This window comes from Bufo bufo, chromosome 3 (assembly GCF_905171765.1).
Source record: "Bufo bufo chromosome 3, aBufBuf1.1, whole genome shotgun sequence".
Taxonomy (NCBI): Eukaryota; Metazoa; Chordata; class Amphibia; order Anura; family Bufonidae; genus Bufo; species Bufo bufo.
Window position 1 is genome coordinate 272,191,673 of NC_053391.1, and position 15,820 is coordinate 272,207,492.

General features: G+C 47.7%; 1 protein-coding gene across 1 annotated transcript in view; it reads left to right on the forward strand.

Annotated features, from left to right (window-relative positions):
* Positions 1–4,826: 4,826 nt before the first annotated feature.
* The window catches only part of LOC120995132 (synaptotagmin-2-like), a 619,044-nt gene continuing 608,050 nt past the window's right edge, over positions 4,827–15,820 (forward strand). Inside the window, 1 exon segment of the mRNA XM_040424147.1 lies at positions 4,827–4,939. The gene's annotated coding sequence lies outside the window, so the exon portion shown is untranslated.

Genomic DNA, 15,820 nt, shown 5'->3' on the forward strand with positions numbered 1-15,820 from the left:
GCGATACCAAATATGTATACTTTTTTTTTATTTATGTAAGTTTTACACAATAACAGCTTTTTTTAAATGATGTTTTAGTGTCTCCATATTCTGAGCCATAGTTTTTTTTATTTTTTGGGAGATTGTCTCAGGTAGAGGCTCATTTTTTGCGGGATGAGGTGACGGTTAGATTGGTACTATTTTGGTGGGCAACGCCTTTTTGATCGCTTGCTGTTGTACTTTTTGTGATGTAAGATGACAAAAAATGGTTTATTTAGCACAGTTTTTATTTTTATTTTTTACGGTGTTCATCTGAGGGGTTAGGTCATGTGATATGTTTATAGAGCAGGTCGATACGGACGCGGCGATACCTTATATGTATACTTTTTTTTTCCCCCTAATTTTCACCAAATTTTTTTAACTTTATTTGGGGAAAATGACGTTTTGGTTTATTTTTACTTGACCCTTTTAATTTTTTAGGGGGAAAACTTTCTTTTTTCAACTTTTTTTTTCATTTTTTGTCCCGCTTTGGGACTTGAACTTTTGGGGGTCTAATCCTTTACAATGCATTCCAATACTTCTGTATTAGAATGCATTGGCTGTATGAGTAATACAGTGTGTATTACTCATACAGCTTCCGGCCTGTGAGATCCAGGGGGCTGGATCTCACAGGCTCGTCACCGGAAGTCAGCGCAGATGCCTGAGGAAGGCATTGCGCTGCCTTCCATGCCATCGGGTCCCCCCCACAGCCCCATGGGGACCCGATGGCACTACCGCCGCCGCACCAGGTAAAAGCCTCAAACCGCAGGTCTGAATTGACCTGCGGTTTGTGGCGATCGCCGACACGGGGGGGGGGGGGGGGCGGGTCACGGGACCCCCCCGCGCATTTAGCCGAGGCGCATTTAGCCGAGGCGCCCGCCGGTGATCGGAACAACACATGACGTACCGGTACGTCATGGGTCCTTAAAGGGGTTATCCGACTTAAATACATTTATGCTAATAACTCTTATAGTATTATATGAAACTATTTTGTAAATCACTTACATTAGCTATTTTGCTCTGTTTAGCCAGTTCACATTTGGGTCATGTGACCCCCGACGTCATCAACCCTGCTCAGGCACTGACGTCTCGTTTACAAGCTTCTCCCTGCTTGAGGGAGTGTCCAGGCTCTGTAAACGAAACGTCAGAGCCTCTGGTGCCCTCCCCCCCTCCCCCCTCCTCACACTGCCTCGGCTCTGCTCTGCTGATGACGTTTCGTTTACAGCCGTCTCCCTGCTTGAGGGAGTGGCCCGGCTCTGTAAACGAGACGTCAGAGCCTTTGGTGCCCGCCCCTCTCTCCCTCTCCTCACACAGCCTCGGTGATGGTAAGCGATCGCTCATGTGCGATACTTACCAGAGCCGAGGTGATAGATTTTCTCCAGCAGCAGCACCAGCAGCAGGGTATGTGTCTGGCTCCTTCCCTCACTTGGGCCAGTTTACACGTTCCCCTCCCGCTTCTGGGGATTGTTATTACAGCCCTGGCCCCCTCAACAAGTCCCCATTATAATGTTAATACCCCCCCTGGGGAAAAAAGGAAATAATTGTCCATCATATAGCTTAGATATAGCTATATCTATATCTGCATCCAAGATATATCTTTATCTAATTAATAGCTTAGATACAGCTGTAGCTTAGATACAGCAATAGCTTAAAGAGGTAGCTTAGATACAGCAATAGCTTAGATATAGCGGTAGCTTAGATACAGCGATAGTTTAGAATCAGCAGTAGCTTAGAATCAGCGATAGCTTAGATACAGCAATAGCTTAGATACAGCTGTAGCTTAGATACAGTAATAGCTTAGATACAGCGGTAGCTTAGAATCAGCGGTAGCTTAGATACAGCGATAGCTTAGATACAGTGATAGCTTAGATACAGCTGTAACTTAGCTACAGCGATAGCTTAGCTACAGCGATAGCTTAGATACAGCTGTAGCTTAGATACAGCTGTAGCTTAGAATCAGCGATAGCTTAGATACAGAGGTAGCTTAGATACAGCTATAGCTTAGATACAGCGGTAGCTGAGATACAGCGATAGCTTAGAATCAGCGGTAGCTTAGATACAGCGATAGCTTAGATACAGCGATAGCTTAGATACAGCTGTAGCTTAGCTACAGCGATAGCTTAGATACAGCGATAGCTTAGATACATTGATAGCTTAGATACAGCTGTAGCTTAGAATCAGCGATAGCTTAGATACAGCTGTAGCTTAGATACAGCGGTAGCTTTGATACAGCTGTAGCTTAGAATCAGCGATAGCTTAGATACAGCGGTGGCTTAGAATCAGTGATAGCTTAGATACAGCAATAGCTTAGATACAGCTATATGTCCATCTTATAGATAGAGCCGTAGCTGCATCCTAGCCGTAGCTGTATCTGAGCCGTAGCTGCATCCTAGCCGTAGCTGCATCCTAGCCGTAGCTGCATCCTAGCCGTAGCTGTATCTGAGCTGTAGCTGTATCTGAGCCGTAGCTGTATCTGCAATGTGACAGGAAGATCTGCCTGTGTGAGCTAGGAGATGATCATGTGACTGTTTTTTAAAATGCAAACTTAGGTTGTGCAGAGCAGGGTGAGGGGAAGGTCAGGTTGTTCACGCCCACAAATATTCATGAGGGAGAACTCAGGCATTGTTGTTATACGCCCCCTCAGCATGTAAACACAGCAATAACAGAACCATGAGAAGATGGACATATGGGTTTCTCTCTTAAGAAATCAAGCTTAACCAATGTATATGTATGTCCTGATGAATTTTATGAGGTTTTAATTTTTTTTCCCATAACTCGGATAACCCCTTTAAGGACTCGGGAACCATGCCGTACCGATACGTCATGGGTCCCTAAGGGGTTAAAGGGGTACTCTGGGATATACATATTGATGAGTCCCGGAGTACTCCTTTAAAGGGTTTCTATCACTTGGTATGACATAATTAGCTGTCAGACACTAGCGATCTGCTAGTGTCTGCTCTGGCCAACCATCCTACTATAATCACTTGTGGGGCAGCGGTTTTGCTAAAAAACTAACTTTTATAAATATGCTAATGAGCCTCTAGGTGCTATGTGGGCGTCATTAGCACCTAGAGGCTCCGTCTACCTTCATACACCCGCCCATGTCCTCCTCCGTGTGACGCAGCGGACGAGTTCTCGCGCATGCGCCGTGCGCGGCTGTATTCGGCGCATTTGAGATCTCAGCTCGGAGCGGTCAGACATTCAATGCGCATGCGCCGAATACAGCCGCGCATGCGCATTGAATGTCTGACCGCTCCGAGCTGAGATCTCAAATGCGCCGAATACAGCCGCGCACGGCGCATGCGCGAGAACTCGTCCGCTGCGTCACACGGAGGAGGACATGGGCGGGCTGGAGGGACGCGCTGGGCGGCGGCTGTGTATGAAGGTAGACGGAGCCTCTAGGTGCTAATGACGCCCACATAGCACCTAGAGGCTCATTAGCATATTTATAAAAGTTAGTTTTTTAGCAAAACCGCTGCCCCACAAGTGATTATAGTAGGATGGTTGGCCAGAGCAGACACTAGCAGATCGCTAGTGTCTGACAGCTAATTATGTCATACCAAGTGATAGAAACCCTTTAAGTGTTGGCTCTTCTCTTGCACTACCAGGCTGTTTCTTGTTGACTTAAAAAAGGAGCCAGAGTGCTTTAAAAGGGTTGTCCGGGATTGGGGCCATTGGTTTAATTGTTTAACAAGGACATAAATATCTCCTACCTTTCCCATACTTTTCTGATGGCCTGTATTCATTACACAAATTCTCGGCCGGAAGTGAGTCTTTTCTCACATTCAGTGATGTACAGCGTCCCTTCTGCAGAGCGAAGCCGCTTCTTCCGCTTCGCAGGGAGCCCGGTAACGTCCCCATCAGCCGCAGGCATTATGCAGAGCGCTCGGACGTCACCGGGCAGGGCGTGTTGTTCACAATGAAAGAGGGAACTATGCGGAATATGATTCAAGGGGGGTGAATACATGGAGGACGTGGCGATGTGCGTCAGGAGGCGGAATAACAATGAGGGGTTGGAGTCACGGCGGAGATGAGAGTCGTCTGAAAGCATGTGATGCCGCGCTGCGCTGGGACCCACAGCGCAGAGCGGCAGGAAGTTAGACAAAAATAAACAGATGTAAACAGTCGGAGGCATGTAGAAAATGGCGGAAATATCGCAAAACATATGGGGGGACCTAGAATCACCTGTTAACAGTGAGTACACTTAAAAAATTTGATCCCGGACAACCCCTTTAATAATAATAATCTTTATTTATATAGCGCCACCATATTCCGCAGCGCTTTACAATTCAGAGGGTTCATGTACAAAACAAGACATCACAAAGTTACCGGCTAATATATAACTGAAATACTAGGAGTGAGGGCCCTGCTCCCAAGAGCTTACAATCTGAGGAGGTGCGGGGTGACACAAAAGGTAGTGCTTTGTGCGCACGTGATGTCCCTCCATCTGTACTGATCCTGCCTCAGGGTCGCATGGTTACAAGGGCCAATATAAGGCACATGGACCTAAAATCCACATCTAAAAAAGCCACCATAACCTTAACTCAGAACTGTATGAATCCAAAGTGCCCTACACAAATCCAGTCTGCTCATGTGAGCTCCACTGGAGAAGAAAAGAGAGACTACCACCAACATTGCATTGTTGTAAAACCACTGTAAATATACAAAAAACAGCCTGAAGGATTTTCTGCTGTCACCACCTGGGCCAGTGATGGTCCCAGTGGGACCAGGAGTTTTGCATATTAGGGGACCGAGATGGACCAATCCGGACTGGGATGCAGGAGGACGTGGCAGGAATAAGAATTAGGAGAAGAGAGAGGGAGGGGACAAGAGAGGAGCACGCGTGTCTCTGTACTACTGCAGGCAGAGTTGCAGATAACCGGGGAGAAGAGGGCAGCAGGACCGGGAACTCCGCGAGCAGGTAAACAGGACTGCAGCAGCATGCCCGGGAAGCAGTGGGGTCGTTACTGCAGACCTGCCGGGGACGGGGTGGGGGTGCTGGGGTGCTGCGGCCAGCCCTCCTCCGACAGCTTCACCAGAGTTCTGTCTCTGCACACATTCTGCAGCATCAGCGCTCTGCGCGCCCTTCCCCCATTCGTCCAATGAGCGGTAATGGAAGACGCATCATCGGAGGGAACTTCATTGCAGGCAAGCCACACCGCTTAATGGACTAATGCAGAGAGGAAAAAGCCGCAGTATCCGCACTAAAAACTTGGAGGAACAAACGTCTTTTATTCACTCCCTGTATGCGGCGTTTTGCTAAAGGCTGAGAGGCGAGTGCTAGGTGCTAGTTTAGGTCAGTTAGGCTGCTGCGGCTTTTTCTTCACTCTGCCACCGAGGATAAGACCTTCTCCCTGAGAGGGCGCTGTCCATGGTCCATGTGCTGTATGATCTCGGAGGAGCCCGGGTGTGGCTGTTGTCCGTCAGAAGGGTTTATCTTCGGGGTAGGACTACCTCATTACTTCTAGGGGTGACTTTGCTGATTGGCTGCAGCGTTTTGGACTGTGGCAGATGATTGCTCAGCAGTGTTCCTCCTTGTGCATAGGTGGGAATACTGCGGCTTCTAGTGCTGCAGAGGTTACACCAGAAGCTCTGCCGTGTATTGGCTGAAGATATAGAGTGATGCTACACAGTGGACCATGTTCATCTGTAAAACGTTGTGGTGGCAAATTTTGACACTATAAAAAACTTGACAGATGATTTTTTTTTTCAAGGTCTTGTGGCTCATGCCAGACACCTCCATCATTGCAGACACCAGAACTGCTCGTCTCTAGCCTGTGGTACTTTTGCTGCAGGTTTCCCATATATTGCACAGCTGTGATTACAGCCCCCCCACTGCCACTTTTACCTTAGCCCAAAAATCTCTCAGATAGTGTCTTTTCTGGACTTCCATACTCCAGCTTTACTTTAGCATAGGTTCAAATAGCTGATCTTAGGCCCAGTTGGATATAAATGGGGGCCCATCTACACCACTGGTATCCCATCATACCACTAGACTGGCAGAACATGGTAGTTTCCATTTAAAATGGACATAGATGTGGCTTGTGGCCATTTAAATTAACTGAAAAAAACAAAAGGGGTGTACAGCGGATCTTCTGATGGGCCCAGGCTCTGATACCACAGTGTGCCTAAAAGGCCCAGTAGAAATGAACCCATTTGGCCCCTCCTTTGAAGCCAGTCATGCACCACGAAGGTCTATTTCTTTGAATCAAAACCTTTATTCATAGTATACGGGTTGGGCCCCAAGAATAACTTCCTCTGGTGGGCCCAAGGAACGTCAGTCCGACACTGGGGGTGTATGCAGGATTTCCTTAAAGGGGAGGGTCTCTGGTGGAGATTTCCCCTAAGGCTACTTTCATACTCACGTTTTGGGCAGATCCATCATGGATCTGCAAAAACGGATCCGTTACAATAATACAACCGCATCCATCCCTTATGAACGGATCCGTTTGTATTATCTGTAATATAGCCAAGACGATCCGTCATGAACTCCATTGAAAGTCAGACGGATCCGTTTTCTATTGTGCCAGATCGTGTCGGAGAAAACTAATCTGTCCCCATTGACTTACATTGTGTGCCAGGACGGATCCATCTGGCTCAGTTTCGTCAAGCGGACAGCAAAACGCTGCAGGCTGAATGGTGACTGAATGGAGGCAAACTGATGCATTCTGAGTGTATCCTTTTCCATTCAGAATGCATTAGGGCAAAACTGATCAGTTTTGGACCGCTTGTGAGAGCCCATGACGGATCTCACAAACGGAAAGCCAAAATGCCTTAGCAGTATGGAATCCACAAAGGACAAGCAAATCACTTACTGAGTGCAGGGGTGGACTGGGAACTTAAAGTGGCCCCATGTCGTAGGGGGGGTTCAAATGGACAACACACGTAGCACATAATAACGCCTCAGCAGAACCAAATACAACAGTGCAGCAGAAAATATTACTGCAGCAGCAGAAAATTTCTCCCCAGAAGCTGTCCTTCTTTGGTGGCCAACAATAACTGACATGTTCCGTCCTTCAGTTGTCTCTAATTAAGATATAGAGCAGGAGGCTTAGAAGGTGAGATGTGGTCCACAGCACCAAAGCAGCCCTACCTTCAGCATGCTGCCTCAACTTCCCCTAGTAATGTCCTCTACAGTGCTCCCAGTAGTATGCTCCCCAAGTAGCCAAGGCAAGAAGATAAAAATAAAGTCCCATTCCAAGCTGCTGTCTCCAGTGCAGGTCACAGACCTCTTACAGCCTGAGAAGCCTGCATCATTTGTACTCTGAGTCATATAGTGGCTTGTGTCCTTTGAGGATGACCAGCAGGGCAGAGAGCCATGAGCTCCCATACCCCGCTGCAGGAGCCCACCTGTGGCCGACAGCCATGTACATACGATAAGTTCCTGATGTACATGTACATAAGTTCCATCAGGTCTTTATGTACTTTGCCAGCAGCAGTGAGGAGGGCTCGGTGGGCCTCCTGGGGGCATTGGCCACTGGGAAATTTCCCTGTAGGTTCTATGGCCGGTTCGCCCTTGACTGAGTGACAGGAACTGAAGATAGATTTTTGTAAGCAGTAGATGTTCTTTGCAGGTCTACAGCTACTGCTTTCTGTAAAAAATCCTGTCACACACTAAATACTGTACTGTAATGCTTATCCCCTTTGGAAGTCCTTTCCATCGTTATTACCATGGGAAAACCCCTGATCGATAGCTATCTCCTGAGGAATCGCTGCACCCATTTTTACCCCAGACAAATTAGTTATTTCCTACTACTTTATTCTGCTTAGAAAGTTTTGCCAAGCATCTTTGTGTAAGTGAAATCAGCTTAATAGCTGTACTGTAGATCTAACCAGGTTCTGAGAAACTGCAGGAACCTGACTTGGAAAGCACTGCCCTGTGGCTACATCTGATGCTCCTTTAACTGAACATCATGATACAGCCGTTAATCATTAACTCTATTATGTTGACCTTCAGGACATTAACATTTAAAGGGAACTTGTTACCATGAAAATGTAGTGCAGTCTGCAGGCAGCATGCTACAAAGCAGAAGGAGCGAAGCCAGTGGCGTACATAGAGAAGTAAGAGCCCCATAGCAAGGATCAAACTACACCCCCCCACACAGGACAGAAGGGTTTCTGCCTAAATCCCTTTCAGTGACCCCATGGTCATTTTTCCACTGCCTTGTTTGATAAAAGTTGTGCCTTTAGGGGGTTTTCACCCCCAGTAGAAGAGGAGATGATCCCAACTGGGTCCCCTCTTGCCCTGGGCCCCATAGAAGTCGCATGGTCTGCCGCTATGGTAGTTACGCCCCTGAGTGGAGCAGATTACTGTATAGTTTTATGGGAAATGATTCAACAAAATTTTTTATTTATTTTTAAAGGGGTTTTCAAGCCTGGAGAAATTCATAGCCTATCTTCAGGATGGATCATCAATATCAGATCAGTGGGGGTCCAACATCCGGCACTTTCACGATCAGCTGCTTTTGGCAGCCATCCCCACTGGAAACTAAACAGTGGATGTGCCAGAAGCAGAAAGGGAATGAAAGCTGAGATGCAGTACACTGGCACAGCCACTACACAGTGGTCACAGCTGATCAGTGGGGGTTGTCAGATGTCGGACCCCCACTAATCTGATGTTGACTTATCCTGAGGACAAGTCATCAGTATCTAAAGGCTAGAATGCCACTTTAAAATCTCTGCTCTTTCTGAGCTCAGTAGCCATGTGAGTGGGCTTTCCGGGGACTGACAGCTATATCAGTATATACACTAATACAGGAAAGGCTGTCAATGATAAGACTGCCTACTTGACCCATGGGTGCAAAAAATGCACAAGTGGAAAAAAGGCCACATAAAATGTCACATACTTACATCTAACATCTGAAGTTGCATAAAAAAAAAGAAAAACGCGCCCAAAAAATTTATGTAATCAATTGTGACAAAATGCCAGAAAAAAAACCCTATGGGGCAGATTTACAAATCTTGTAGCTGACATAAATTTATACAGACTACATAGACCTTTACCAGATTTATCACAGAAGCTCAGGCTGGGCAATAAATTTGGTGTGTAGCTACTTTAAGACTGAATTTTACACCAGAATTGTGGCAAATTTTTGGCGCACCCTCTTTCTCAAAAACTATACCCCATTTCCATTAAGCCATACTTTTTTTTGGACCAGCGCAGAAACTCTACACAACGTGTGATCACTGCTCCATTTAAAAATGGGGCATTGGGCCCCCATTCTCAAGATCAGCAGGGGTCCAAGCAGTTTGACCTAGGGTTGGGCGATATACCGGTGTTGGCGGTATACCGCGGTATTAGGAAACAGCAATATGGCGATATCGCTGTTTCCTAATTACTGCGGTATTTTGTGACGTCATAGAAGCGGTCATGTGCGCTAACCGCTTCAAAATTTGCGTCCGCCCCAGCATGATTCCATACCAATTGCTGCCCGCAGCAGCTACCCCCAGCAGCTACCCCGGCTCCTCCATGCAGGCTCCCATAATGCAGTCTCCACCCACTGACGTCTGACGTCGGAATCAGATGACAGGTGAGGCTGCGCAGGACAGGACAGGAGCGCCACCAACACTTCTGCTTACAGCCTGCAATACACCTTCTAGCGCACAATATACACAAGATTGATACACAAGATTACTATAAACCACTCGTTCTGGTACAGAATTAACCCTGTAATGTTTTTGTTGTTACTAGAAGTCAATCGACTAGTTACATATACCCGAATGGTGAAAAATGACATATAAAAGTATAACAATTAACGTCTCCTTGTGGCTGCCTGGCTGTCCCCATATAGTATAATTTCTCCTTGTGGCTGCCTGGCTGTCCCCATACAGTATAACGTCTCCTTGTGGCTGCCTGGCTGTCCCTATACAATATAATGTCTCCTTGTGGCTGCCTGGCTGTCCCTATACAGTATAATGTCTCCTTGTGACTGTTCCCATACAGTATAACGTCTCCTTGTGGCTGCCTGGCTGTCCCCATACAGTATAATGTCTCCTTGTGGCTGCCCCCATACAGTGTAACGCAGGGCTTGACAAATTTCCTTGGAATCTAGGAGCCAGCTAAAAAAGTTAGGAGCCAGGCGGAGACGCGTCATAAAATCTATATTGCGATATAATTTTAAGCATGTATATCGCAATATATTGTTTTCTATATTTGGGGGGGGTGTTTAAATTTTTATTTTATTTATTTTTTTACTTTTTTTAATAACTATTAGCCTTCTTAAGGGTTAGAACCCTTGTCATATTCACCCTAATAGAGCTCTATTAGGGTGAATAGGACTTTACACTCTCCCTGCTGCCCTGTGCATAGTACACACAGCAGGGAGCTGACCATGGCAGCCAGCCTCTGATCAGCCCCTCCAGCCTCTGATCAGCCCCTCCCCCCCTCCCTCTCATCAGCCCCTCCAGCCTCCCTCTGATCAGCCCCTCCAGCCTCTGATCAGCCCCTCCAGCCTCCCTCTGATCAGACCCTCCAGCCTCCCTCTGATCAGCCCCTCCAGCCTCCCTCTGATCAGCCCCTCCAGCCTCCCTCTGATCAGCCCCTCCAGCCTCCCTCTGATCAGCCCCTCCAGCCTCCCTCTGATCAGCCCCTCCAGCCTCCCTCTGATCAGCCCCTCCAGCCTCCCTCTGATCAGCCCCTCCAGCCTCCCTCTGATCAGCCCCTCCAGCCTCCCTCTGATCAGCCCCTCCAGCCTCCCTCTTATCAGCTCCTCCAGCCTCTCTCTTATCAGCTCCTCCAGCCTCCCTCTTATCAGCTCCTCCAGCCTCCCTCTTATCAGCCCCTCCAGCCTCCCTCTTATCAGCCCCTCCAGCCTCCCTCTTATCAGCCCCTCCAGCCTCTGATCAGCCCCTCCCCCCCTCCCTCTTATCAGCCCCCTCTGGTAACAAACCCACCCCCCCCCTCTCTCCCCAGTATTAATCATTGGTGGCAGTGGCCACAGGGTCCCCCTCCTCCTCCCCCCATCATTGGTGGCAGTGGGCAGTTCCGATCGGAGTCCCAGCAGTGTAATGCTGGGGCTCCGATCGGTTACCATGGCAGCCAGGACGCTACTGAAGTCCTGGCTGCGATGGTATGTTAGTAAGCAGCATTATACTCACGTGCGCCGTGATCGCCGGTCGCTCCTTCTTCTCATAGGTCTGTGCGGCGCATTGCTAATGCTATAAGCATTAGCAATGAGCCGCACAGACAGAAGAAGGAGCGACCGGCGGCCACGGCGCACGTGAGTATAATGCTGCTTACTAACATACCATCGCAGCCAGGACTTCAGTAGCGTGACTCCTGGCTGCCATGGTAACCGATCGGAGCCCCAGCATTACACTGCTGGGACTCCGATCGGAACTGCCCACTGCCCACCGATGCAGAGAGTCGAGACTGAAGAACCCGGCACCCGACCTCTGACAGGACGCTGTAATCCGCGCGAATAACCCCTCAACTGAGGAGTTAATCGCGCGGATCACAGCGTGCAGTCATAGGGGCCGGTATATGGCCGGCACATTCATTGGTGGCGCAGTGGCTACAGTCCCTCCCCTCCTCCTCCTACTCTCTTCTTAGTGGCCAGCGGCAGCCGCGCACAGTGGGGAGGGAGGGACTCCTCTCCTTCTCCACTGTGCCGGCTCAGGAAACCATGGTGCGCGCCGAGAGCGCATCTTTGAAAACGGGCTGACAAATACCCAAGCGCCAGGACCAAATTCCTGGTCGCCATGGCGACCTGGCGCCCGGGATTTGTCGAGCCCTGGTGTAACGACTCCTTGTGGCTGCCCCCATACAGTGTAACGTCTCCTTGTGGCTGCCCCCATACAGTGTAACGTCTCCTTGTGGCTGCCCCCATACAGTGTAACGTCTCCTTGTGGCTGCCCCCATACAGTGTAACGTCTCCTTGTGGCTGCCCCCATACAGTGTAACGTCTCCTTGTGGCTGCCCCCATACAGTGTAACGTCTCCTTGTGGCTGCCTGGCTGTCCCCATATAGTATAATGTCTCCTTGTGGCTGTACAGTATAACGTCTCCTTGTGGCTGCCTGGCTGTCCCCATACAGTATAACGTCTCCTTGTGGCTGCTCCCATACAGTATAACGTCTCCTTGTGGCTGCCCCCATACAGTGTAACGTCTCCTTGTGGCTGCCCCCATACAGTATAGTGTATCCTTGTGGCTGTTCCCATACAGTGTAACGTCTCCTTGTGGCTGCCCCATACAGTGTAACGTCTCCTTGTAGCTGCCCCCATACAGTGTAACGTCTTCTTGTGGCTGCCCCATACAGTGTAACGTCTTCTTGTGGCTGCCCCATACAGTGTAACGTCTCCTTGTGGCTGCCCCATACAGTATAATGTCTCCTTGTGGCCCCAAGTGTTTTTTTCTTCTAAATGGGCATTTATCGTGATATATATCGTTATCGCGATAAATTTCTTAATATAGTTATCGTGGGAATATTTTTGATATCGTCCAACCCTAGTTTGACCCCCCCCCCCAGCGATTACAGATTTATCACCTATTCTGTGGTTAATTAGTAAACAAAGTTTTTGTGGGCCAGGCTCTTAACCCCTTCAGTACTGAGCCACTTCATCTTAAATCCCAGGTCGATTTTTGCAAATCTGACACGCGCCAATTTATGTGGTAATAACTTTGGAACGCTTTTACTTATCCAAGCCGTTCTGAGATTGTTTTCTCGTGACACATTGTACTTCATGATGGTCATAAATTTAAGTCAATATATTTCACCTTTATTTATAAAAAATCCCAAATTTACCAAAAATATTGAAAAATTTGCAATTTTCAAAATTTCATTTTCTCTGCTTTTAAAACAGAAAGGGATACCTCATAAATAATTTATTACTTAACATTCCCCATATGTCTGCTTTATGTTGGCATTATTTTGTAAATGCAATTTAATTTTTTTTAGGACGTTAGAAGGCTTAGAAGTTTAGAAACAATCAAATTTTCAACAACATTTTTTTTTAAGCACCAATTCAGTTATAAAGTGATTTTGAACAGCTTACATAATGGAAACCACCCATAAATTACCCCATTTTAGAAACGGCACCCCTCAAATTATTCAAAATTGATGTTACAAACTTTGTTAACCCTTGAGGTGTTCCACAAGAATTAAAGGAAAATGGAAGTGAATTTTTTTTTATGTTAATCAATTTTTTCTTGCAACACAGCAATGGTTAACAGCAGAATAAACCTCAATATATATTACTCTGATTCTGCAGTTTACAGAAATACCCAATAGGTTGCGGTAAACTGCTCTATGGGCACGTGGCAGTGGTCAGAAGGAAAGGAGCGCCATATGGATTTTGGAGGCAGATAGAATAGTTTTTAGGCGCCATTTAGTATTTGAAGAGACCCTGGCGTACCCCTACAGTGGAAACCCTCAAAAAGTGACCCCATTTTGGAAACTACACCCCTTAAAGAATATATTAAGGGGTGTACTGTGTAGGGTTGTTGCGGGTATCGAAATTTTGATACCCATTCGAATACTCCAAAAGAGTTTAAACACAATGGAGGACAGTTTGACTCACATCAAACAAGAGAAATACAACCGTGACTTGCAGGATTATAGGTCTAATTATGTGTATAAGTGGACTGATACGCGTACCTATACACCTCGCTCTAGGGGTGCACCGAAATGAAAATTCTGGTCCGAAACCGAAACCGAAAATTCAGGATGCCCTTGACCGAAAACCAAAACCGAAACTGCCTTTTTGCCCAAATACTTTTAAAATACTTTTTTTTTAATGATTTTATTAATAATTCTTTTTCATGAATGAAATTCATCTGTGGGTGGCGCTGTTATGGAGAGGGGGATCTGTGGGTGGAGCTGTTATGGAGAGGGGGATCTGTGGGTGGCGCTGTTATGGAGAGGTGGATCTGTGGGTGGCGCTGTTATGGAGAGGTGGATCTGTGGGTGGCGCTGTTATGGAGAGGGGGATCTGTGGGTGGCGCTGTTATGGAGAGGTGGATCTGTGGGTGGCGCTGTTATGGAGAGGGGGGATCTGTGGGTGGCGCTGTTATGGAGAGGGGGATCTGTGGGTGGCGCTGTTATGGAGAGGTGGATCTGTGGGTGGCGCTGTTATGGAGAGGTGGATCTGTGGGTGGCGCTGTTATGGAGAGGGGGATCTGTGGGTGGCGCTGTTATGGAGAGGTGGATCTGTGGGTGGCGCTGTTATGGAGAGGGGGATCTGTGGGTGGCGCTGTTATAGAGAGGGGGATCTGTGGGTGGCGCTGTTATGGAGAGGTGGATCTGTGGGTGGCGCTGTTATGGAGAGGGGGATCTGTGGGTGGCGCTGTTATGGAGAGGTGGATCTGTGGGTGGCGCTGTTATGGAGAGGGGGGATCTGTGGGTGGCGCTGTTATGGAGAGGGGGATCTGTGGGTGGCGCTGTTATGGAGAGGGGGATATGTGCACTGTTATGGGGAAGGGGATATGTGCACTGTTATGGGCATAACAGTGCACAGATCCCTTTCCCCATAACAGTGCACAGATCCCTTTCCCCATAACAGTGCACAGATCCCCCCTCCCCATAGCAGTGCCATAGACCGATCCCCCTACCCATAACAGCCCCGGCCCTGCTGCTCACAGCAGACTAATCACTCACTGCATCTTTATTTTACCTTACAATCGTGACGCTCCAGTAACAACTCTGCAGGCAGAGCGGAGGGCGGCGTAACGTCACTTACTCACGTGACGCACCTGCTCCGCCCACTTTATGAATGAAGGAGGCGGAGCAGGCGCGTCACGTGAGTAAGGGACGTTACGCCGCCCTCCGCTCTGCCTGCAGAGTTGTTACTGGAGCGTCACGATTGTAAGGTAAAATAAAGATGCAGTGACTTAAAGTAAACCGCCCGCCCGGCGCGGGTGACAAATCCCAAACCCCATATTTTCTGCCGATATGTACCAATATCGGCCGAAAAGGATTAGGCCCATTTTCGGCCGATATTTTCGGTCGCCGGAATTTCGGTGCACCCCTACCCCGCTCTATTATGAAACGACGTCAGTACTATAAAAAGAATAGAGGTAACAAAGTGGCTTTTAGCTCCACTGACGCTGAATCCTCTGATTCCGCCCCAGAATCATCTGTGTTATCCTCTGCTAATCATTCGGGCACTGCACATGATACCAATCCCAATACAAATGCTATTATAAGGCCGGCAAAAAACGCCGTGCAGGGCGGAAGCATGCAAGGAGGAGGTCGCTATCTGTCACGCCACAGAAAGACTTAAACAGCATTCAAGTCATTAACCTATCAGCCAAGGTCTTCTCACAATTGCAAATTAATGTACTTGCCAAAGGTTTATCTTTTTCTCCCACAGTGCACTTTGATGTATATCGCACTTTACTTGATGTCAACCGTCTTGCACGCAATCTTACCATTAAAAAACACTTTTCTGATATAGATAATGTTGGTATAGGTTCTGCAGAGGCTGATACAACTCAGTCAAATTTTTCTGTTGATCAGATGTTTTCTTTTTCCTTTCAGGAATTATCACACATTGCCTCTATGCAGACTATGCGTTTTCTCTCTATCAATTCCAAGATAATGTAGAACGTGATTTGGTTGAACTTGATAGGGTGTCTCAGAGTAGGGATACAAATGACAGCAAAAATAATCCCATGGCCAGTGAACGCAGAGCGTTAAAAGAATTGAAAAGTATGTCTGACATAATTGAGAGAAAGGCTGATAAGGGGGGAGCGGTGGTTATCTTGGATAGACTCGTGTATGCCGCACATAATGAGCTTATGCTCTCTGATTCCGCCACCTATACTGAGTTGAAACAGGATCCCACCGCTCCTTTCCAAACCCTTT